The sequence below is a fragment of the Lissotriton helveticus genome, chromosome 12, assembly GCF_964261635.1.
Source record: "Lissotriton helveticus chromosome 12, aLisHel1.1, whole genome shotgun sequence".
Classification (NCBI taxonomy): domain Eukaryota; kingdom Metazoa; phylum Chordata; class Amphibia; order Caudata; family Salamandridae; genus Lissotriton; species Lissotriton helveticus.
The window spans coordinates 582,429,775-582,456,592 of record NC_136073.1 but is presented as its reverse complement, the minus strand read 5'-3'; positions in this window follow the sequence as shown (position 1 = coordinate 582,456,592).

The window sequence follows — 26,818 nt, the reverse complement described above, 5'->3', positions numbered from 1 at the left end:
TAGCAGCGCCCAGCGCGTCCCCCTGTTCTGAGTGTAACTGCGGTAACTGTGCCTCATCCAAGAAGGCATCCAGCCCAGCCGGAGGTACTGTCAGCCTGCTCCGGTAGAGCTCCGCGTAATAAGCCAGAAACTGACCGTTAATCTCTTTCTGCGAGTGAACCAGGTCCCCCGCGGGTGTAGCCAGTGATAGTATCGGCGTACCCCTAGTTTGTGGGGTACAACAACGTGCCTACCCGGTCTCTCTCAGCGTGTGCCCGGACCATGTACTCTCTATAATCAAGGCAGCGAAGCCTCTCAACTTGAGTGGCTACCCGCTCCTGAGTCGCCAGCACTTCCTCCCTACTGCCCCCCTCGATATGACTAGCCCTCTCCGCCTGCCGCAGTGAGGCCTCCTCCCGCTCTATATCACCTAACAATGTCCGACGCGCCCCCACTGTGGACGAGAGGCACACACCTCGCACCACCACTTTGAAGGCGTCCCACTCATGCGCCCTAGTGGTCGCGGACCCCGCGTTCTCCTGAAAGTAATGCTCTATACCCTCCCGCACCTCCACGTTAAACACCGGATCCTCCAGCGCCAGTGGGTTCAGTCTCCATGTGGGAACCGACTGCCGCTGTCTCGACCAGAGGACCGTGAGCAAGCAAGGGTTATGATCCGAGATAGTCCTCGCAAGGTATTCGCTGCTACGTGTGAGTTCCTGGGCCCCAGGTGTACAAAGCACAGTGTCAAGGCGCACGTGAAGGTCATGGGGTGCAGAGTAAAACGAATAATCCCTGTCAGCGGGGTGATGTGTCCGCCAGGCATCTAAGAGGTCCCATTTTTCCTGCCAGTTCTTCCGGGCCCTGGCCACTCTGCGCACCAGTGATTGCGCGCCAGTGGGGGATGGGAACGATCCAGCTCCACGTCTAGCACTGAATTAAAGTCCCCCCCCATAAACACTGTGCCCACCAACAGGGACGCCAGCCTCCCCGACAGCACCGAGAAGAACGCAGCCTGATCAGAGTTTGGGACATAGACACTGCAAAGCGTAATGTCCCGGCCATCGAGACGCCCCAGCACAGCCACAAACCTCCCGTCTGAGTCTACCATCGTCGTCATGGGTTGAAAGGGGACACCTGCGCGCACCCAGACCAGCGCCCCCCTAGCATAAGCGGAGTAGGTGGTATAGAAGAGTTGCCCCCTCCATCGCCGCTGCAGCGCCTGCCCTTCCGCCTGAGTTAAATGTGTTTCCTGTGAAAAGGCCACCTGGACCCCCCTGCGGACCAAATATGCATGCACCTTATACCGCTTCCTCATGGAGTTGAGCCCCTGCACATTCCAGGTAATACATTTCAATTTGAGTCTAGCTGCCATCAGTAGACCTATATCGAAGTCCAATCCCACACAATCCTAGCGGCACACTGACAACCCCCTTTAACGTGTAACAGCCCCAACCAACTCCCAACCCACCCTCCCACAGAACAGGCGCCAAACAGTTGTTACCCATCCAAACCCAGCCCCCGTCAACGAGGGAAACTCTGGTAACTACCAGAGACTCACAAGCTATGTGAGGTAGAAGGGGTGACCCCACACCAGCCCGGCCGGACAGCAAGAGACCCACCGCACCGTGATAGGCCGATCCCGCCCATGATAGCCTCCCCCCCCCAGCAGCGCCTCAACCCATTTGAGTTCTCAGTCCACCAGGGCCCTCTCACTCCCCAGCAATACCCCTTCAATACAGAAGAAAGCGTTCTTCCCAGTGCCCCAAGAGGCGGTCCCCCAGTGTCCCCCACAATGTCAACACCACAGGCCGAGCCTGCCCCCTTACTGTACTTCGCTCAGCATCCTGGGTATCATTCGTCCATCAGTCCATCGGCCGTCTGTGGGGTAACCTGAGGCAGCTCCCCAGGATCCTTCTCCGAACCCCCATCAGAGCCTCCAAAGTCCGCCTCCTCGGAGCCCAGCCGGGAGCCCGATTCCACCAATGGGGCCTCCGTCGCCACTCCAGAGATAACCGACACTGCCTGCAGGGCAGCCTGCCTCTCCAGCTCCGTCTGCGATGCCGACGGGGACCTCCTGGTCTGTACACGTCTCCGGTTGCGCCTACTCCCGTGCGGTTTCGGTCGCTCCTCCCTCGCCTCTGCCCAGTTACCAGCGCCGTCTTTGCCCGCTCGGTACCGTTGCAGCCATTGCCAAGCGTCATCCGGTGTGTCACAAAACGTCGCCACTCCATCCACCGGCACTTTCAAGCGCGCCGGAAACAGTAAGGAGTACTGTATTCCTTCATCACGAAGGGCCCTCTTGACCGCCAAGAAGGAGAAACGGCTACGTTGGACCTCCTGTGAGTAATCGGGGAAGAGAGACACCAATGCGTTGTCCACCTTATACGGGCCAGCCGACCTAGCTTGTCGCAGGATGATGTCCCGGTCTCTAAAATGTAGCAGGCGCGCAACCACCAGCCGAGGGGGGCGGCCCGGGGCTGGAGGCCGAGCCGGGACCCTGTGAGCCCTCTCTAGTGTGTAGAAGTGCGTCAGGCCCTCAGGGACCACCACATCCCGCAGCCATTTCTCCAGATAGGAGACCATGTCGCTCCCCTCAATATTTTCCGGCAAACCTACCACTCGGATGTTATTGCGCCTATTGCGCCCTTCTGCATCTTCCGCTCTCCTTTCCAGGTGTTGCACTCTGCGCAGTAAGTCCTCCATCGTGGCATCCTCTGCTTTCCGGGCCGGCTCTAGTGTCTCCAGCACCAGCTCCGCAGACTTGACCCGATCAGCGAGCTTGTCGTGGTTCACCTTCAAGAGGCCTAGGCCCGTTGATACCTGCGCAATGTCCTGCCGCAGCGCTTCTCTAGTATCCCCTATGGCCTTAAGGATCTGGTCCATTTGCTGCTGTTGTAGCCCCGCATTCTGGCCGTCCGTCGAGCTCTGTCCTTGTACCTCCGGTAAGTCCTCAGTCTGGTCGGCCGATGCCGCTCCTGCTCCCTTTCGCGTTTTCCCCATGGCGCAGCCTCGGGGCTCGTCAATCGTGCCGGGCGCCAAAAGCCAACCTCGCGATGCGCTCCGGACTGCAATGGGAACCGTGCTCTCCGTAGACCCGTCCAGTCAATCTACCAGGACCGTGGCCTGGAGGGCCGCCCGCGTAAGAAGGTCCGGGCACAAGCCCACGCTCCAAGTGACGCCGCGGGCTTATTGGTACCTGCCACTCCAATGGGGGCACCACTCGCCAGCCTCAGCGCCCTCCGACAAGGTCTACCAGGTGTGTACAGCAGTCAGAGCTCCTCGTCGAGTGCGGGGAAATCCGGCCAGTGGACTCCGTATCCGGGGGGCTCAGTGCGACCCCAAGCCACTCACCCCCGTGTGCAGCCAGCCTTGGGGGCAACTCCGTGTCTGCGGGCCAGCCCCGCCACCATGGGACGCCCAGAGGCCGTCCAAAGTCCAGAGCCCCGTGGTGCAGGAACCAAGGCACCACCGTCGTTGCCAACACCGGGTAATGAATGGGGCACCCCTGGCCAGGGCCCACTCAGCTCGTGGGCATACCAGCCGCCAGTCCTGCAGCTCACCAGCGGTGACCCCGGCAGGCCGAACACCACACACCGCACCTGGCTCCTTAGCAGCTTCTCCCGAGCCGGGGCCCGTGTCACAGTCCCGGGCCGCGTCGCGCCTCCAGCAGCACAGCCAGCAGGCCGTCAGGCAGCGCCACTCCCCGTAGCAAGCAGCGCCTATCGGATCCGCTCCAGGCGTCGTCCCTCTCCGGCAATCGTGCCGCTCCGCTGCTCGGGCGCGATGATGTCGCAGCACAACTCACCGGACCCCTCCTCTCATGACCATCGACCACTATCCAGCTGCCACAGTGTTTCGTCAGGGGGCCGTCTTCGGGCCGGCACCAGCTTCCGCTCGTCTGCGGCGGGTCGGGTCTCCAGGCGGCTCCTCGCAAATCGAGGCCGGGGATCAAGCAGCTGCGGTAGGCCTCCGTCAAGATGGCCGATCGCCTCAGGTGGGGCCTCCCTCTAGCCTCCGGGTTCGGTGCTCCCGAGGCTCTCTCCCCGCACACAACTGCCGCCGAGGCGCTCCACAACCCCCAGGCACCATGCAGGGTCGTCGGGGCCGCCGGGGAAGGCCTTGGACAGGATAAACGCCGAGATCGGCCAGGAGCTCGGGGCTCAGGCGTCCATGCTCGGCGGAGTTCAGGCCACGCCCCCGGCAGCTCAACTTGCTGCCGCCATGTTCTCCCGCTATATTTTTTGTTGATTACTATTTTATTTAGAATATTGCTTGTTCAGTCTAATAGTGTATACATATGTGAAAGCCAAAAACCCTGTTTGGGACATTGTAGTGCGCACCGTGTCTAGACCGTAGGTTCAAGTTATCTTGTCACTTTCTAAAAGTGCCATTTTCAGACCTGCAATTTAAAAACCATCTTCACTAAATGATGCATTTTTTAATTGCAGATACACCGAACTCCAAATTTTTTTATCAGTTCCCAATTGGCAAATACCCTTGTAAGATGTTACAAGGCAGCTCCAATGCTAACCAATAAGAGAGAGAGGCATTTCTGCAGTGAAAAACGAAATTAGCAGTATTTCACTACCAGGACATGTAAAACATGCAAAACACAACAGTACATGTCCTACTTTTTAAATACACTAGACCCTGCCCATTGGGCTAACTTGGGATTTCTTTAGGAGTGCCTTACATGTAATAACAGGGAAACTTTGGGTCTAGCAAGTGGGTGCACTTGCCAGGTCGAAATGGCAGTTTAAAACATCCCACACGGGGAACAGCCATTACAACGCAACTTTTACTACGAGTTGCTATTACATCGCATGTGTTACAACACATGCGATGTTACAACGCTTAGTAAAAGCTACGCATACCATTACATAGCATGCGATGTAATGGCTATCCACGTCCTTGTGAGGAAACTGAGGCTGTTTCCTCACAACGAAGTGCACCGCTGACGACGCAGGAAGCAGGAACCGGTAGCAGAGACGACAATGCTGGAACCATGAGGAAAGAGGTAATGCTGATTGTGCTTGGGGTGGGGGTTTTAGGGTTTAGGGTAGTGTAGGGGTGGGAGTAGTGTGGGTAGTGTTGTAGTGTTTTAGGGTTTAGGTTAGTGTAGGGGTGGGAGTAGTGTGGGTAGTGTTGTAGTGTTTTAGGGTTTAGGGTAGTGTAGGGGTGGGAGTAGTGTGGGTAGTGTTGTAGTGTTTTAGAGTTTAGGGTAGTGAAGGGGGAGTAGTGTGGGTAGTGGTGACGTGTTTTAGGGTTTAGGGTAGTGTAGAGGTGGGAGTAGTGTGGGTAGTGTTGTAGTGCTTTAGGGTAGTGTAGGGGTGGGAGTAGTGTGGGTAGTGTTGTAGTCTTTTAGGGTTTAGGGTAGTGTGGGGAGAGTAGTGTGGGTAGTGTTGTAGTGTTTTAGGGTTTAGGGTAGTGTAGGGGTGGGAGTAGTGTGGGTAGTGTTGTAGTGTTTTAGGGTTTAGGGTAGTGTAGGGGTGGGAGTAGTGTGGGTAATGTTGTAGTGTAGAAGTGTTTTAGGGTTTAGGGTAGTGTAGGGGTGGGAGTAGTGTGGGTAGTGTTGTAGTGTAGTAGTGTTTTAGGGTTAGGGGTAGTGTAGGAGTGGGAGTAGTGTGTAGTGTAGGTGTAGGGGTAGGGTTGTCACTTACCTTGCAAACTTGGACCACATCTATAGTTTTACCACGCATGCCTCTGTGTTGTAATGGCATGCATGGTAAAGGCATACTTATGGTAAAAGTATGCAATGTAATGGCATGTCGTTGTTATTGACATCGCGTAGTAATATCTGTGTTGTAATGGCACACGTGGTATTAGTATGCGATGTAATGACATACATCCGCACACACAGACACTGCAGTGGCAGGTCTGTGACATGTTTGCAGGGCTACTCATATGGGTGGCACAACCTGTGCTGCAGGTCCACTTGTAGCATTTGATTTACAGGCTCTGGGGACTAATGGTGCACTGTACCAGGGACTTACTAGTACATCAAAGATGCCAATCATGGAGAAAACAATTACATTTTAGACAGGAAGCACTTGCACTTAGGAACTGGTCAGCACTGGTAAAGTGCCCAGAGTCCTAACAACAGCAAAAACTAAATGCAGCACACAGTCAAAAACAGGAAGTCAGAGGCAAAAAGACTGGGGAAACCACCCACGCCAAAAGATGCAAGGTCTAACAGTGGCCACAGGAAGTCCTGTGTCTCTCACTATCTAAACTAAAAGGTAAGAAAAAGAAATACTTAAGTACTTGCTAGTGGGAGAAAAAGTTGTGTGATATGCCAAAAATGAAAAATATTTTCTAATAAATAATATTAGCTTCCTTTCCACCAGAGTGACTATATAACGTTGAATTTTTCAAATGACAAATAGAGAAGAACTACTCTTGCCACTTTGCAAATGAAAGCAGTATGATCTTGATGAGAATTGAATGGCACAGTCTACTGAACAGATGTCTGACCGATTGTAGTTGTGAATTGTGTACTCTTGTGTCTAGTCGATTATGTACACCTAGGTGTAGCATTGGAGATGTTGATGAATGGAGTAAAATAATGGTTCTGTAATAATCTGAATGGTGAAATATAGATGCAGCGAGGTAGTTCTCGTGGTTTGAGTAGTGAATAAGTAATGTAGTCCTTTAAATGAGCGAGTTGGATGGGGGCAGTAGTTTATCATCCTCCGGGAGAAAGCAAAAAAGGATTTTGCACCTTTATTGGAAACTCTTGCCCCGTATGTCCTGCATTCAGATAATTTTTTTCTGGTCGGGATTTTAACCATCATTTAAATGACCTGTCCAATGTAGAGTCAGCGTGCCTACTGTCGGCCATGGAGTCGCTAGGGCTTGCCTCGAGAGGTATGCAACCTTTACCACGCAACTTTTACAACGACCTACCTTTACCACGCAATTTTTACAACGCAGGATCCATTACAACGAACTACCATTACAACGCATGTTTTTACAACGCAGATACCTTTACAACGCATACCATTACAACGTAAGTATTGGTAAGTATATAATTTTATTAAAAATATTATAGGTTTGGGTTTTTGGGTAAAGGGGTATTTTTAGGGTTCAGGGCTAGGTTTGGGTTTTTAGGTAAAGGGGTATTTTTAGGGTTCAGGGCTAGGTTTGGGTTTTTGGGTAAAGGGGTATTTTTAGGGTTCAGGGCTAGGTTTGGGTTTTTGGGTAAAGGTGTATTTTTAGGGTTCAGGGCTAGGTTTGGGTTTTTGGGTAAAGGGGTATTTTTAGGGTTCAGGACTAGGTTTGGGTTTTTAGGTAAAGGGGTATTTTTAGGGTTCAGGGCTAGGTTTGGGTTTTTGGGTAAAGGGGTATTTTTAGGGTTCAGGGCTAGGTTTGGGTTTTTGGGTAAAGGGGTATTTTTAGGGTTCAGGGCTAGGTTTGGGTTTTTGGGTAAAGGGGTATTTTTAGGGTTCAGGGCTAGGTTTGGGTTTTTGGGTAAAGGGGTATTTTTAGGGTTCAGGGCTAGGTTTGGGTTTTGGGGTAAATGGGTATTTTTAGGGTTCAGGGCTAGGTTTGGGTTTTGGGGTACAGGGTAAAAATAAAGTAAAATTAAATTTAAATTAAATTAAATTAAATTAATTTTAATTAATTTACATTTAAAAAATATTATATACTTACCAATACTTACGTTGTAATGGTATGCGTTGTAAAGGTATCTGCGTTGTAAAAACATGCGTTGTAATGGTACTTCGTTGTAATGGATCCTGCGTTGTAAAAATTGCGTGGTAAAGGTAGGCGTTGTAAAAGTATGCGTTGTAACGTCATACATCCGCCTCGAGAATTCATGAACCTATTCATGTAGAAGGACAGACCGTGGACACCATTTTCTCAAATATACATGTAGCTGTAGCACCTCCGTTAGCATTAACTTGGACCTGCCATTTGGCTCTCAAATTCTCCTATAGCAGGCCAGAAATAGGAACCCAGCCCTTATGCAGAAACATTCTTCGTAGTGCGTGGAGGAAAGTCTCTCCAGCAGCGTTTAATCAGGCTTTTAAAGCTCCCTCATTTGTAGGAGGTGTGGGAAGTGACACAACCTTAGATAGATGGGAGGCGTCCATTAGTGACACCTTAAACACCATCGCTCCCCTTAGAGCAGTGAACACTCTGGATAGGGTGGTTTCAGCCCCCTGGCATTCAGACTGCCTTAAAAAGGAAAAGGCCTTGTGCAGAGTTAGCAAGAGAAAATGGAGGAAAACTGAGCTACCGGAGGATAAGCAGGCTTATAAACAGCTGCAATACAGCAAGAAGTGAACATCTAGGTTTGTGGCTACAAGAGGCAAAGAACTCCTCTTAGGAGCTCTTTAAGAAACTCAAGGAAGTCACAAACCCGAAAGTAAACAGCCCCACCGCTCCCCCTACCAAGAGCTTTGTGATGACTTAGCTCACTATTTTAAGAAGATTGATAACATTTACAGTACTCTGGCAGGAGGAGAGGTATCGAAGGGGTCGATTTCCACTCAAAGGGATTTGTCTCTACCCAGGCTCGACTCATTCCTAACTATTATCATAAAGCAAGTAGAGGCTGTACTTTCGCCGACGAAATCAGGCTCGCCTATAGATCTGGCTGTGCCGTATATCATGTCTGAATTAGCGCCGGTCTTATCCCCCTCGCTCACAGAAGTGTGTAACATTTCTTGGGTCACTGCTACATTTCCGAGAAAATGGAAAAAGGCACACATAAAACTTCTGTTGAAGAAGGCGTTGGCAGATCTGGCAGACATGCAAAACTACAGGCCGGTCTCTCTTCTACCGTGCTGTTCTAAGGTCATGGAGACACTGATCAATGAACAACTGACGAGTTATCTGGAGCAGTATAACTTATTGGATCCCTCCCAATCAGGATTCTGTGCAGGGCATCGCACTGAAGCTGCCTTAGCGGAAGTCACAGATATCATAAGGATGTCATTGGATAGGGGTACCCCTACTATGTTGGTGCTCCTGGACTTGTCGGCGGTCTTCGGCACCATCTCTCACAGCATCCTGTTGGATAGGCTGCAGGAGATTGGTGTCGGAGGTATGGCCTGGGCCTGGCTACAAAGTTTTTTGAACAACTGAACACAATGTGTCCAATTGAACACGTTTGTATCACAGACCACAGCATTGGACAAGGAGGTCCCCCAGGGATCCATTTTAAGCCCTACCTTGTTCAACATCTACGTGGCCCCGCAGGCTGCCAATATTAGATCTCTTGTGGCTTCAAGGTGATCTTTTATGCAGACGACACTCAGGTGATAGTCCCCATCGAGAAGGATCCCTCGGCAAAAAGAACAAGGTTTAAGTCCTGTATGCTGAAAATTGGCAGGTGGATAAGCAAGAACCTCCTTCAATTAAACTCTAGTAAAACTGATATTCTTTTGTTCAGGAAGGCTGTTGATCTAAGGTATGTGGACTGGTGGCCAGCGGAACTTGGTGTGGCACCTAGTCCCAAAAAGCAGGCAAGAAACCTGGGAATCATGATAGATAATAAGCTCTCTTTGGAGGATCATGTGAGGTGGTCTCTGGGAAGTGCTTTGCTATTATGCGAATGTTGAGGAAAGTCTTTCCGTGGATCCCCCTGGAAGCTAGGAGGACATTAATGCAGGCACTATTAGTCAGTCGACTAGATTATGGCAATGTACTACTTGTTGGAATCAGGGAGGATCTTACAACCAGGTTACAGGTAGTGCAAAACACGGCAGCGAGGCTGGCTCTTAACAAATCTGTCCACACCCCGGCACTTATCTTTTGCAACAAGTTCACTGGCTGCCTATCAGGAAGAGAGCAGTGTTTAAGCTCCTGATGATAGTGTTTAAAGCTCTGCAGGGAAGTGGCCCTGCTTACATCAGGAAGAAGTTAACTCCGTATGTCCCTGTACGTCAACTCAGATCCAGCAATCGGAAACTCCTCTGTCCCTGCAAAATTAGCAAAGTCAAAATGGGTGGGCGTGCTTTCTCTCATCTTGCCCCTCTACATTGGAATATACTACCAGATGAGATACAAGCCTGCTCCACTCTGGTGCAGTTTAAGAAGCAGTTAAAAACCTGGCTGTTCTAATGGCCATATTGTCACAGGCTATCAGTAGTATGCAGCCAAGTGCGCCGAGAGATCCCTGCGGTGATGATTCGTTGCGCAGTACAAATTCTAATAATAATAATAATAATGTTTTGGGAATGTAACTTTGTGTAACACAGAGATATTGTTTCTACTGAGACTTTATACTATTAGAAATGTACAGTGGAGTAATTGTCATTTCTCATTTATGCAAGTTTTAAAATTTTCTTGCTGTGAATTTCTGTGGTCGATTGTGTATTTTTTGTTTTTTGTCCTGAAAAAGGTGGTAATATATCACAAGATCCACCGAAATGCATCAGCGTATAGTTGTTTAAGCAGGATCCGGTTCACATTGTAATACGGTAGATGATAATTCCAGGAAAACACAATATTTTACACTTTAGAGCAGGCCAGCAGCACAGGAATAGAATAATGTGTACTCTATTGTGTTTTCTCCCTTTTTTAATGTATTTTTGATTTTAAAAAACTTTTTTTAATTGTCATATAATGTCTGGTGCAACATTATGGTGAGAGGGTTGATTTGTGTATAAATGAGATCCTGTATTGTGAAGACTCTTTTTAAATATTGTTTTTTTAACATGAACAATTATTGCTGTAAAGTAATGGACATGAGCATTTTACATTAACGGACTGTTGCGTGCTAACTAAAATTAAATTAAAGCTTAGTGCAAATTTTATATTGATGTGGTACTAATCTATGATTGCAAACTGTTATAGTATGAGAGAAGAGTGTTGACTGTTGTTTTGAAGACCCATATGTGTTGGACTGGTTTTCCCAAGGGGAGAATTTATTTTACTGATGATGGAAACAAGCACAGAAGCATGTAAAGACAAAGTAAAAAGGGATGAGAGACAAAAAGAAGGAGAAAGAAGGAAACGAAGAAAGAAACTACAAAAGACCCAAACAAGCGAAGAACGAAAATGTCAAGTAAACACATAGCTCGAAAGGAGAATATATTAGAAAGTGAAAAAGTGAATGTGGAGAAAGAGAGTGCAGTGCGTGTGTGTCCCAGCTTTAGGGAACCCCTTTCTAATGAGAAAGTTAAGCAGGCAAGTGATTTGCCCAAGAAATAGCACAGGAGAATTTGAACAAGCAAGAAGAAAAGCCTGCATAGGACAAGACCAAAAATACCTTGAAAAGAATGATGTAAGCATGTTTACTTGAAATGTGTCGTGGAGTTAACACTTGAGCAAAGTTCTCACTTAGGGGCCGATTAGGATTGCGGACGGAAACGGGTTCCGTCCGCCAAGGAAGCGGCCAAGATACTCCGGACCGCTCCGCGGAGAAACCTCCGTAGCAATTAGGATGAAAATGGGACTAAAGTCCGACCGCAGCGGACGGACCACATCAAACTCCGTCCGCGGCGAACTGAGTACACCGTAGACCGCCGCAAGCGGACAAACCTAAGAAACACCGACCACCGCGGACGAACATGACCGCCGGAACAGCAACAACCACCGCAATACCAGCGGAGGCTCCGTGGCCGCGATTAGGATAACGCCGCCTGCTCCCCGGTACGCACTTCCATCCACGGCCGCAGCAGAAACAATGCAACGAGAAACTGTGCATCCTAGCGGAAGGCCAACACGAACAACATCCCTACCGTCAAATCAATGGCAAAATGTCTGACGGAAGTTAATAGAAAACACACGAAACAGGACTACCACCCACCTGAAACACCCACACCAATCACAAGCCACAATGACATCCCCCCAAGCACCTACTAATCCACACTAGTCAACACACCCACCTAGCACCTGACTGCCAACAACCATTGGGACACAACCACGACACAGACTATAAAATTACTCCCACCCACTACCACAATCCTTTGCATCACAGCATAGCTGCTAGCAAGAGGCCCGAGACGACGGACAGCAGACACAAATTGCACACATACAACCACCACCCAAACACACCCACCACACAAACACCCACCACACCATTCCTACACACCACACACCTGCACCTCCCAAAAAAATCAACCCACACCTTGAGCACCACACACCATGGCACCCAAGAAAAACCCGAAATTCACGGAGACAGAGTTGAAGGTCATGGTGGATGAAATCATCCGTGTTGAACCCCACATATTCAGGACACTAGCCCAGCAGACCACCGTGGCCCACAAAAATCACATGTGGGACAGGATAGTAACTCGGGTGAATGCGTCAGGGACCGTGCCAAGGACAAAGCACGAGATCCAGAGGCGGTGGCATGACCTAAAAACCAGGGTCAAAGGCATCCGTGCTAAAAACCATCTGCGAGCACATCACACTGGCGGCGGCACACCCCCGGAGCCCATACCCTATACTGATTGGGAGGAAAAGGTGCTGGGCATACTGCACCCAGAGAGCCTGGAAGGAATTGAGGAAGGAGAAGAGGCTGGTAAGTACAAACCAAGCACCACGAGCACACAGACATGGCCTGCCTCACACAACTGAGAAGAAAAAGCTCCCAGGCTCTAACCCATGCATGTGGGCTACATACACACCAAAATGTAACCGACTCCCAACAGGCCCCCATGTCCACAGGGAGGGTGGTGGTGTGTGGGGTGTGTGAGAGAGGTTAGTACTACAACTCCCAACAGGCCCCCATGTCCACAGGGAGGGTGGTGGTGTGTGAGGTGTGTGAGAGAGGTCACAACTACAACTCCCAACAGGCCCCCATGTCCACAGGGAGGGTTGTGGAGGGTGGGGTGTGTGAGAGAGGATAGTACTACAACTCCCAACAGGCCCCCATGTCCACAGGGAGGGTGGTGGAGGGTGGGGTGTGTGAGAGAGGATAGTACTACAACTCCCAACAGGCCCCCATGTCCACAGGGAGGGTGGTGGAGGGTGGGGTGTGTGAGAGAGGATAGTACTACAACTCCCAACAGGCCCCCATGTCCACAGGGAGGGTGGTGGTGTGTGGGGTGTGTGAGAGAGGATAGTACTACAACTCCCAACAGGCCCCCATGTCCACAGGGAGGGTGGTGGGGTGTGGGGTGTGTGAAAGAGGTTAGTACTACAACTCCCAACAGGCCCCCATGTCCACAGGGAGGGTGGTGGAGGGTGGGGTGTGTGAGAGAGGTCACAACTACAACTCCCAACAGGCCCCCATGTCCACAGGGAGGGTGGTGGAGGGTGGGGTGTGTGAGAGAGGATAGTACTACAACTCCCAACAGGCCCCCATGTCCACAAGGAGGGTGGTGGAGGGTGGGGTGTGTGCGAGAGGTCACAACTACAACTCCCAACAGGCCCCCATGTCCACAGGGAGGGTGGTGGTGTGTGGGGTGTGTGAGAGGGGATAGTACTACAACTCCCAACAGGCCCCCATGTCCACAGGGAGGGTGGTGGTGTGTGGGGTGTGTGAGAGAGGATAGTACTACAACTCCCAACAGGCCCCCATGTCCACAGGGAGGGTGGTGGTGTGTGGGGTGTGTGAGAGAGGATAGTACTACAACTCCCAACAGGCCCCCATGTCCACAGGGAGGGTGGTGGTGTGTGGGGTGTGTGAGAGAGGTTAGTACTACAACTCCCAACAGGCCCCCATGTCCACAGGGAGGGTGGTGGAGGGTGGGGTGTGTGCGAGAGGACACTGAAAAGTAATGTATGGCAAACAAAACATGTCATGTCCAAAGTATTGATCATCAAAATCTTGTCCCTCAGGTGATCGCAATTTGACTGGTGAAACCAGCAACCCGCCGCAACACTCTCCTCACTCACATCCAGGACTCTCTTGGGACGAAGCCACAGCCAGCTCCGGTGCGGAGGAGGGAGCGGGCCAATGCACACTGCCAGGGCCATCTGGCTCACTGGAAATCCCTGCCTCAACAACTGTGGCCTGTGTCACTCCTGCAACACCTGCCACAGTGAGCTGTAGACCCACCACCACCACCTCCACCACCACCATTACCACCACTCCTGCCTGTGCCACCCTGCCTGACCCACCGCAAGACGCAGGGCCATCAACATCCCAGCCAAGCAGGGAGAGTGGACGGGAAAGGAGAGAGCCGAGGCCACATCCCCCAAGCAGGAGTACCTCACACCGGCGAGCTGGGGAAGGACACCCACCCCATCCTGGCGCTGAGGCACTGGAAGCCCTAGGCAGAGTCCAGGCTTTCTATGAGCGTGGGCAGGAACAGGATGATCGTGCCCACCAGGACTCGGTTGATAACACCAATGTGTTGCGGTCCATTGACAGCCGCCTTGGCCAAATAGTGGACCTCCTGGGCCAGCACACATCACTGTGGAGGGAATGGTTAGACCGCAACACCCTGCCCCACAAGCTGACTCCGTACCGGCTACAAGACGGAGGGGCCGTCCGAGGCTGGATGGAGGTGAGAGCAGTGGGGATGCTCCATCTACACGCTCAAAGAGGGGCCGACAATGACTGTAACACTGCCTGAGGCTGCCATCCACCCGCAAACTATCCTGTCCCACTACGCCAAGTATTGGCACAGGTCTGCTGGACTAGCCGGACATCACCCAATGTGGTGTCAGCACGGACATTTCATCTACCATGACCTTCAACTCACACTCCCCCACCCAACACTTACTTGCATATATCCACCAGCACCAATGCACAACCTGTAAATAAATGTCACTTACTCACTCAATGATGTGTTGCCTCCATGTTTATTCACATGATTGTCTCAGAAACAGACCTTACCAGGTGCAGGGAACCATGTCGTACAGAATCCTGCCGCTGTGGGAGTGACCTAGGGAAAATCAGAGACAGCAAACACACGTCAGGAAAGTGAATCACACCCATCACAACACACAGTAGTGCAAAATTCCACAAACCACACCCATCACAAAATCAGTGGATGAGAGGACACACATCATGGAGACTTGCATGTCCAAAGAAATAAACACACACACATGCAAACATAACATACCAGAACAGGCAGCTGATGAACACCACATCCACACACCACCAGCAAACATACATAACGCATTGTCAACCGGCACAAGAGGTAGTCACTCACATTCAAGGGAAATAGCGATCAATGAGCTGACGCCTCTGGTCCACACCTTCCTCCTCACCACTATCCTCATCAGTCGACATGGGTGGGATGGGAGGCCGAGGAACTTGTTGGTCTTCAGGGTCCAAGATCAGTTCAATGTTATTGCGCACTGCCAGGTTGTGGAGCATGCAGCAGGCAATCACGATCCTGCATACTTTGCCTGCTGAGTAAGGCAGGGCCCCTCCGGTCTTATCCAGGCACCGACACCTAGATTTTAGCAGTCCAAAAGTACGTTCCACCACTCTACGTGTCCTTCCATGGGCATCATTGTAGCGCATTTCACCCGCTGTAGTTGGATTACGTATGGGACTCAGGAGCCAGGGCCGGTTTGGGTACGCCGAGTCGCCTATGTAGGGGGATAACAGACACAAATATCACAACCAGAATTGGTGGGTACCCCATGCCACACAGAAATCACAAATGTCCCCACAGCATAATCACCAACAAGCCACGCATGTCCTGGACGCAGATTTGCCATCATTTGGGGGACAATCCTGCTCCGCATGATGTGGGAGTCATGTGCGGAGCCTGGAAATCTTGCACACACATGGGAGATGATGTTGTTGGCCAGGCCTACCACCTGCACGTTGAGCGAATGATAGTGCTTCCGATTCCTATATACCGGCTCACGTGCCCGTGGTGGAATGAGAGCGATATGTGTGCCATCAATGGAACCCACTACGTGTGATATCTGGCCCAGTGCATAGAAGTCTGCTTTGACTGCTGCCAACTCTGCCGGCCGTGGGATATGGATGTAGTCATCCTTGTACAGCATCATGGCTTTTAGAACATCCCGAAGTACCATGCTGAACATGGACTGTGACATCCCCCCGGCATGTCCAACTGTGTACTGAAAGGTGCCAGTTGCAAAAAAGTGTAGTGCCGCCATCACCTTTGCTGTGGGTGTAATGGAACCAGGATACGTCCTTCGTGGCTCCAGATGAGGAGACAATTGGTCTACAAGCTCCATCACTCTACGTCGATCTAGCCGGAATTTCCTGTTCACCTCCTCGTCAACCATATCCTCCAGCACAGTGTATGGGTGATGGACATTTGGAGCCCTCCTGTGTGGGAGTAGATGTAATATAAGTCAACTTACAAACAACGCATGGCTGTGCAACTCCATCACATGTAAGCCAACACTAGCAAGAAGATAAATGTTGTGGACAATAGTCATATGTGTGACATCTCTGAAAGTTACTACAACACGGAGTGCCCTATGAACAATGTGCAGCCACTAGCAACATGAAGTGTGTCAACATGTACAATGCAACTTAGTCTCATGTCAACATTACTGCCAACAAGACATGTGTAAGGACCGAAATGTGTACAAGCCTCATCACAGACACACATGCACGTGCAAACACAAAACGATAATGCTACACACACTCCATGTCATCATGCACCAATGACAACACTGACAATGGTGAGCATCCCCTCATTACATGCATGGTCAAACAACAGGCAACACACATACGCATACACAGAATGCATGTGTACCACCACCATTGTTATTAGCACACATTAACTACACACTGACAACAGATTCAGAATGTGGCGAGACAGGCCTGATGTACTGTGTAGATGTGAAGAATTTGAAACGTGTGTAGGGAAATACAAGACGTAAACACGTCGACATGCACATGTGTAGCACATTGTGTGCACATCAATGGGCATAGTATGAACACACATGATATAGTGCATGACATATGCAGTTTCGCCAGCACGGTCACAACCCTCATAACGCAATTGCGGACTATACAGCACGGTGCAGTGGTCCAATTAATAACATCATTGGCGCCGCCATGGCGGTGCACTGCTTCCGCGAATTTCAAATGGGCATACGCGGCCCGCGTTCTCTCTTCCCATTGGCTGCATGTGCACGGACCGTCACGGTCAGACATCGGCAACCGCATGTGCAAGCTACCGGGACGGATGCTTCTTTTGCAACAATCTTCAATTACTGGCGCCACCATGGCGGTGCACTGCTTCCGCGATTTTCAAATGGGCATACGCGGCCCGCTTTCCGTCTTCCCATTGGCTGCATGTGCACGGACCGTCACGGTCAGACATCGGCAACCGCATGTGCAAGCTTCCGGGACGGATGCTTCACTTGCAACAATGTTCAATCACTGGCGCCACCATGGCGGTGCACGCATTCCGCGGGGGAGGTGCAGGCCAACTCATCCTTCTGATGATGTCAATGGACATGGCAGTTCATGACCCCCCTTACAGTCACATAGCATCATCCACCGTACACCGCCGTGGCAGGCCCAGTGCACAACCGCCGTGCCAGGCATGTCACCCACCGCCGTGCAAGGCCCGGTGCACAACCGCCGTGCCAGGCATGTCACCCACCGCCGTGCAAGGCCCGGTGCACAACCGCCGTGCCAGGCATGTCACCCACCGACGGGTCTTCACTCGTCTGGCACGGCAGTTGTGGACGGGGTTTGGCACGGTGACATCCATGTCCGCCATGTTGGCACGCCACTTGCTTAGTAGTTGAGGGTTCCAGGACATGCCGTTGAGGTCTGTGGTCCCATGGCATGACATGTGTGCAGATCTACAGGCACTTGCCCTGTTCGTATGATCTACATGTTTGACAAAGCGATACAAAAGGGGATGATGGACGGAGAGTTTGAACAAATCAAACACTCACCCCCAGTCAACTGATCTGGGTTTAATCCATCACCATTCTTTAGTTCACTCAGCCACCCCAGTTCAGACATGGCTATATGCAAATCAGTCTGACCCTGTGCCTTATGGGAACAGTCCAGCCCGAACTGCCAAGCCATGTCTTCCCTGGACCGGAAACAAGCATCCTGGGACCGGTTTCGGATTCATAATCCTCATCAGCCAGGCTATCTTGAATCCAGTGGCCAAGTGAACAAGGGACTCACGTCTGAGCATACCCTGCCACACTTAGGGCGAACAAAGCGATACAAAAGGGGATGATGGACGGAGAGTTTGAACAAATCAAACACTCACCCCCAGTCAACTGATCTGGGTTTAATCCATCGCCATTCTTTAGTTCACTCAGCCACCCCAGTTCAGACATGGCTATATGCAAATCAGTCTGACCCTGTGCCTTATGGGAACAGTCCAGCCCGAACTGCCAAGCCATGTCTTCCCTGGACCGGAAACAAGCATCCTGGGACCGGTTTCAGATTCATAATCCTCATCAGCCAGGCTATCTTGAATCCAGTGGCCAAGTGAACAAGGGACTCACGTCTGAGCATACCCTGCCACACTTAGGGCGAACAAAGCGATACAAAAGGGGATGATGGACGGAGAGTTTGAACAAATCAAACACTCGCCCCCAGTCAACTGATCTGGGTTTAATCCATCACCATTCTTTAGTTCACTCAGCCACCCCAGTTCAGACATGGCTAAATGCAAATCAGTCTGACCCTGTGCCTTATGGGAACAGTCCAGCCCGAACTGCCAAGCCATGTCTTCCCTGGACCGGAAACAAGCATCCTGGGACCGGTTTCGGATTCATAATCCTCATCAGCCAGGCTATCTTGAATCCAGTGGCCAAGTGAACAAGGGACTCACGTCGGAGCATACCCTGCCACACTTAGGGCGAACAAAGCGATACAAAAGGGGATGATGGACCGACAGTTTGAACAAATCAAACACTCACCCCCAGTCAACTGATCTGGGTTTAATCCATCACCATTCTTTAGTTCACTCAGCCACCCCAGTTCAGACATGGCTATATGCAAATCAGTCTGACCCTGTGCCTTATGGGAACAGTCCAGCCCGAACTGCCAAGCCATGTCTTCCCTGGACCGGAAACAAGCATCCTGGGACCGGTTTCGGATTCATAATCCTCATCAGCCAGGCTATCTTGAATCCAGTGGCCAAGTGAACAAGGGACTCACGTCTGAGCATACCCTGCCACACTTAGGGCGAACAAAGCGATACAAAAGGGGATGATGGACGGAGAGTTTGAACAAATCAAACACTCGCCCCCAGTCAACTGATCTGGGTTTAATCCATCACCATTCTTTAGTTCACTCAGCCACCCCAGTTCAGACATGGCTAAATGCAAATCAGTCTGACACTGTGCCTTATGGGAACAGTCCAGCCCGAACTGCCAAGCCATGTCTTCCCTGGACCGGAAACAAGCATCCTGGGACCGGTTTCGGATTCATAATCCTCATCAGCCAGGCTATCTTGAATCCAGTGGCCAAGTGAACAGGGGACTCACGTCGGAGCATACCCTGCCACACTTAGGGCGAACAAAGCGATACAAAAGGGGATGATGGACGGAGAGTTTGAACAAATCAAACACTCACCCCCAGTCAACTGATCTGGGTTTAATCCATCACCATTCTTTAGTTCACTCAGCCACCCCAGTTCAGACATGGCTATATGCAAATCAGTCTGACCCTGTGCCTTATGGGAACAGTCCAGCCCGAACTGCCAAGCCATGTCTTACCTGGACCGGAAACAAGCATCCTGGGACCGGTTTCGGATTCATAATCCTCATCAGCCAGGCTATCTTGAATCCAGTGGCCAAGTGAACAAGGGACTCACGTCTGAGCATACCCTGCCACACTTAGGGCGAACAAAGCGATACAAAAGGGAATGATGGACGGAGAGTTTGAGCAAATCAAACACTCACCCCCAGTCAACTGATCTGGGTTTAATCCATCACCATTCTTTAGTTCACTCAGCCACCCCAGTTCAGACATGGCTATATGCAAATCAGTCTGACCCTGTGCCTTATGGGAACAGTCTAGCCCGAACTGCCAAGCCATGTCTTCCCTGGACCGGAAACAAGCATCCTGGGACCGGTTTCAGATTCATAATCCTCTTCAGCCAGGCTATCTTGAATCCAGTGGCCAAGTGAACAAGGGACTCACGTCTGAGCATACCCTGCCACACTTAGGGCGAACAAAGCGATACAAAAGGGGATGATGGACGGAGAGTTTGAACAAATCAAACACTCACCCCCAGTCAACTGATCTGGGTTTAATCCATCACCATTCTTTAGTTCACTCAGCCACCCCAGTTCAGACATGGCTATATGCAAATCAGTCTGACCCTGTGCCTTATGGGAACAGTCCAGCCCGAACTGCCAAGCCATGTCTTCCCTGGACCAGAAACAAGCATCCTGGGATCGGTTTCGGATTCATAATCCTCATCAGCCAGGCTATCTTGAATCCAGTGGCCAAGTGAACAAGGGACTCACGTCTGAGCATACCCTGCCACACTTAGGGCGAACAAAGCGATACAAAAGGGGATGATGGACGGAGAGTTTGAACAAATCAAACACTCACCCCCAGTCAACTGATCTGGGTTTAATCCATCTCCATTCTTTAGTTCACTCAGCCACCCCAGTTCAGACATGGCTATATGCAAATCAGTCTGACCCTGTGCCTTATGGGAACAGTCCAGCCCGAACTGCCAAGCCATGTCTTCCCTGGACCGGAAACAAGCATCCTGGGACCGGTTTCGGATTCATAATCCTCATCAGCCAGGCTATCTTGAATCCAGTGGCCAAGTGAAGAAGGGACTCACGTCTGAGCATACCCTGCCACACTTAGGGCGAACAAAGCGATACAAAAGGGGATGATGGACGGAGAGTTTGAACAAATCAAACACTCACCCCCAGTCAACTGATCTGGGTTTAATCCATCACCATTCTTTAGTTCACTCAGCCACCCCAGTTCAGACATGGCTATATGCAAATCAGTCTGACCCTGTGCCTTATGGGAACAGTCCAGCCCGAACTGCCAAGCCATGTCTTCCCTGGACCGGAAACAAGCATCCTGGGACCGGTTTCGGATTCATAATCCTCATCAGCCAGGCTATCTTGAATCCAGTGGCCAAGTGAACAAGGGACTCACGTCTGAGCATACCCTGCCACACTTAGGGCGAACAAAGCGATACAAAAGAGGATGATGGACGGAGAGTTTGAACAAATCAAACACTCACCCCCAGTCAACTGATCTGGGTTTAATATATCACCATTCTTTAGTTCACCCAGCCACCCCAGTTCAGACATGGCTATATGCAAATCAGTCTGACCCTGTGCCTTATGGGAACAGTCCAGCCCGAACTGTCAAGCCATGTCTTCCCTGGACCGGAAACAAGCATCCTGGGACCGGTTTCGGATTCATAATCCTCATCAGCCAGGCTATCTTGAATCCAGTGGCCAAGTGAACAAGGGACTCACGTCTGAGCATACCCTGCAACACTTAGGGCGAACAAAGCGATACAAAAGGGGATGATGGACGGAGAGTTTGAACAAATCAAACACTCACCCCCAGGTAACTGATCTGGGTTTAATCCATCACCATTCTTTAGTTCACTCAGCCACCCCAGTTCAGACATGGCTATATGCAAATCAGTCTGACCCTGTGCCTTATGGGAACAGTCCAGCCCGAACTGCCAAGCCATGTCTTCCCTGGACCGGAAACAAGCATCCTGGGACCGGTTTCAGATTCATAATCCTCATCAGCCAGGCTATCTTGAATACAGTGGCCAAGTGAACAAGGGACTCACGTCTGAGCATACCCTGACACACTTAGGGCGAACAAAGCGATACAAAAGGGGATGATGGACGGAGAGTTTGAACAAATCAAACACTCACCCCCAGTCAACTGATCTGGGTTTAATCCATCACCATTCTTTAGTTCACTCAGCCACCCCAGTTCAGACATGGCTATATGCAAATCAGTCTGACCCTGTGCCTTATGGGAACAGTCCAGCCCGAACTGCCAAGCCATGTCTTCCCTGGACCGGAAACAAGCATCCTGGGACCGGTTTCGGATTCATAATCCTCATCAGCCAGGCTATCTTGAATCCAGTGGCCAAGTGAACAAGGGACTCACGTCTGAGCATACCCTGCCACACTTAGGGCGAACAAAGCGATACAAAAGGGGATGATGGACGGAGAGTTTGAACAAATCAAACACTCACCCCCAGTCAACTGATCTGGGTTTAATCCATCACCATTCCTTAGTTCACTCAGCCACCCCAGTTCAGACATGGCTATATGCAAATCAGTCTGACCCTGTGCCTTATGGGAACAGTCCAGCCCGAACTGCCAAGCCATGTCTTCCCTGGACCGGAAACAAGCATCCTGGGACCGGTTTCGGATTCATAATCCTCATCAGCCAGGCTATCTTGAATCCAGTGGCCAAGTGAACAAGGGACTCACGTCTGAGCATACCCTGCCACACTTAGGGCGAACAAAGCGATACAAAAGGGGATGATGGACGGAGAGTTTGAACAAATCAAACACTCACCCCCAGTCAACTGATCTGGGTTTAATCCATCACCATTCTTTAGTTCACTCAGCCACCCCAGTTCAGACATGGCTATATGCAAATCAGTCTGACCCTGTGCCTTATGGGAACAGTCCAGCCCGAACTGCCAAGCCATGTCTTCCCTGGACCGGAAACAAGCATCCTGGGACCGGTTTCGGATTCATAATCCTCATCAGCCAGGCTATCTTGAATCCAGTGGCCAAGTGAAGAAGGGACTCACGTCTGAGCATACCCTGCCACACTTAGGGCGAACAAAGCGATACAAAAGAGGATGATGGACGGAGAGTTTGAACAAATCAAACACTCACCCCCAGTCAACTGATCTGGGTTTAATCCATCACCATTCTTTAGTTCACTCAGCCACCCCAGTTCAGACATGGCTATATGCAAATCAGTCTGACCCTGTGCCTTATGGGAACAGTCCAGCCCGAACTGCCAAGCCATGTCTTCCCTGGACCGGAAACAAGCATCCTGGGACCGGTTTCGGATTCATAATCCTCATCAGCCAGGCTATCTTGAATCCAGTGGCCAAGTGAACAAGGGACTCACGTCTGAGCATACCCTGCCACACTTAGGGCGAACAAAGCGATACAAAAGGGGATGATGGACGGAGAGTTTGAACAAATCAAACACTCACCCCCAGTCAACTGATCTGGGTTTAATCCATCACCATTCTTAAGTTCACTCAGCCACCCCAGTTCAGACATGGCTATATGCAAATAAGTCTGACCCTGTGCCTTATGGGAACAGTCCAGCCCGAACTGCCAAGCCATGTCTTCCCTGGACCGGAAACAAGCATCCTGGGACCGGTTTCGGATTCATAATCCTCATCAGCCAGGCTATCTTGAATCCAGTGGCCAAGTGAACAAGGGACTCACGTCTGAGCATACCCTGCCACACTTATGGCGAACAAAGCGATACAAAAGGGGATGATGGACGGAGAGTTTGAACAAATCAAACACTCACCCCCAGTCAACTGATCTGGGTTTAATCCATCACCATTTTTTAGTTCACTCAGCCACCCCAGTTCAGACATGGCTATATGCAAATCAGTCTGACCCTGTGCCTTATGGGAACAGTCCAGCCCGAACTGCCAAGCCATGTCTTCCCTGGACCGGAAACAAGCATCCTGGGACCAGTTTCGGATTCATAATCCTCATCAGCCAGGCTATCTTGAATCCAGTGGCCAAGTGAACAAGGGACTCACGTTTGAGCATACCCTGCCACACTTAGGGCGAACAAAGCGAAACAAAAGGGGATGATGGACGGAGAGTTTGAACAAATCAAACACTCACCCCCAGTCAACTGATCTGGGTTTAATCCATCACCATTCTTAAGTTCACTCAGCCACCCCAGTTCAGACATGGCTATATGCAAATCAGTCTGACCCTGTGCCTTATGGGAACATATAGCCAGTGTCTAACCCAGGTTGGTGTGGAGTGCAAAAAAAACGATGGATTTAGGCCCAGATCCTTGTACTGGGGTGAATGTATGACATTGTTCTACATTCTGTCCATCACCTGTGTTTTTTGCAATTTTCACCCCGAGTGTGCTGGGGATGCTCAGACGTGAGTCCCAGGCTCTCCACACCACTGGAGTCAAGCTATCCAGGCTGATGAAGGCTGATAGCCCGAAAACCGGTCCTTGGATGCTTGATTCCGGTCTGGGAAAGACATGGCTTGGTAGTTCGGACTGGACTGTTCCCGTGAGGCACAGGGTCAGAGCTGATTTGCATATAGCCAGTGTCTAACCCAGGGTGGTGTGGAGAGCAAAAAAACGATGGATTTAGGCCCAGATCCTTGTACTGGGGTGAATGTATGACATTGTTCTACATTCTGTCCATCACCTGTGTTTTTTGCAATTTTCACCCCGAGTGTGCTGGGGATGCTTAGACGTGAGTCCCAGGCTCTCCACACCACTGGAGTCAAGCTATCCAGGCTGATAGCCAGAAACCGATCCTCGGATGCTTGATTCCGGTCTGGGAAAGACATGGCTTGGTAGTTCGGACTGGACTGTTCCCATGAGGCACAGGGTCAGAGCTGATTTGCATATAGCCAGTGTCTAACCCAGGGTGGTGTGGAGTGCAAAAAAACGATGGATTTAGGCCCAGATCCTTGTACTGGGGTGAATGTATGACATTGTTCTACATTCTGTCCATCACCTGTGTTTTTTGCAATTTTCACCCCGAGTGTGCTGGGGATGCTCAGACGTGAGTCCCAGGCTCTCCACACCACTGGAGTCAAGCTATCCAGGCTGATGAAGGCTGATAGCCAGAAACCGATCCTCGGATGCTTGATTCCGGTCTAGGAAAGACATGGCTTGGTAGTTCGGACTGGACTGTTCCCATCCCATGAGGCACAGGGTCAGAGCTGATTTACATATAGCCAGTGTCTAACCCAGGGTGGTGTGGAGTGCAAAAAAACGATGGATTTAGGCCCAGATCCTTGTACTGGGGTGAATGTATGACATTGTTCTACATTCTGTCCATCACCTGTGTTTTTTGCAATTTTCACCCCGAGTGTGCTGGGGATGCTCAGACGTGAGTCCCAGGCTCTCCACACCACTGGAGTCAAGCTATCCAGGCTGATGAAGGCTGATAGCCAGAAACCGGTCCTTGGATGCTTGATTCCGGTCTGGGAAAGACATGGCTTGGTAGTTCGGACTGGACTGTTCCCATGAGGCACAGGTTCAGAGCTGATTTGCATATAGCCAGTGTCTAACCCAGAGTGGTGTGGAGTGCAAAAAAACGATGGATTTAGGCCCAGATCCTTGTACTGGGGTGAAGGTATGACATTGTTCTACATTCTGTCCATCACCTGTGTTTTTTGCCATTTTCACCCCGAGTGTGCTGGGGATGCTCAGACGTGAGTCCCAGGCTCTCCACACCACTGGAGTCAAGCTATCCAGGCTGATGAACGATTCATAAAGGGGGTGGTGATGGACAGAGTATCTGAATTAAGCAGAACACTCCTACCCAGTCAAAAGATCAGGGCTTGATCCATCACCGTTTTTTAGCTCACTGCACCATCCCAGCTCAGAACCTGGCTACATGCAAATTAGTCTGACCCTGGCCCAGTGCATCATGGGAACAGGGCAGACCAAACTACCAAGCCAATTCTTTACTGGAAAGGAAACAAGCTTCCGGGGACCGGTTTCTGGCATTACAGCCGTCTTCGGCCCGGCTTGCTTGAATCCTGATGGTGCAGTGAGCAAGGGATTCCGGTCTGGGAAAGACATGGCTTGGTAGTTCGGACTGGACTGTTCCCATGAGGCACAGGGTCAGAGCTGATTTGCATATAGCCAGTGTCTAACCCAGGGTGGTGTGGAGTGTAAATAAACAATGGATTTAGGCCCAGATCCTTGTACTGGGGTGAATGTATGACATTGTTCTACATTCTGTCCATCACCTGTGTTTTTTGCAATTTTCACCCCAAGTGTGCTGGGGATGCTCAGACGTGAGTCCCAGGCTCTCCACACCACTGGAGTCAAGCTATCCAGGCTGATGAAGGCTGATAGCCAGCAACCGGTCCTTGGATGCTTGATTCCGGTCTGGGAAAGACATGGCTTGGTAGTTCGGACTGGACTGTTCCCATGAGGCACAGGGTCAGAGCTGATTTGCATGTAGCCAGTGTCTAACCCAGGGTGGTGTGGAGTGCAAAAAAACGATGGATTTAGGCCCAGATCCTTGTACTGGGGTGAATGTATGACATTGTTCTACATTCTGTCCATCACCTGTGTTTTTTGCAATTTTCACCCCGAGTGTGCTGGGGATGCTCAGACGTGAGTCCCAGGCTCTCCACACCACTGGAGTCAAGCTATCCAGGCTGATGAAGGCTGATAGCCAGAAACCGGTCCTTGGATGCTTGATACCAGTCTGGGAAAGGCATGGCTTGGTAGTTCGGACTGGACTGTTCCCATGAGGCACAGGGTCAGAGCTGATTTGCATATAGCCAGTGTCTAACCCAGGGTGGTGTGGAGTGCAAAAAAACGATGGATTTAGGCCCAGATCCTTGTACTGGGGTGAATGTATGACATTGTTCTACATTCTGTCCATCACCTGTGTTTTTTGCAATTTTCACCCCGACTGTGCTGGGGATGCTCAGACGTGAGTCCCAGGCTCTCCACACCACTGGAGTCAAGCTATCCAGGCTGATGAAGGCTGATAGCCAGAAACCGGTCCTTGGATGCTTGATTCCGGTCTGGGAAAGACATGGCTTGGTAGTTCGGACGGGACTGTTCCCATGAGGCACAGGGTCAGAGCTGATTTGCATATAGCCAGTGTCTAACCCAGGGTGGTGTGGAGTGCAAATAAACGATGGATTTAGGCCCAGATCCTTGTACTGGGGTGAATGTATGAAATTGTTCTACATTCTGTCCATCACCTGTGTTTTTTGCAATTTTCACCCCAAGTGTGCTGGGGATGCTCAGACGTGAGTCCCAGGCTCTCCA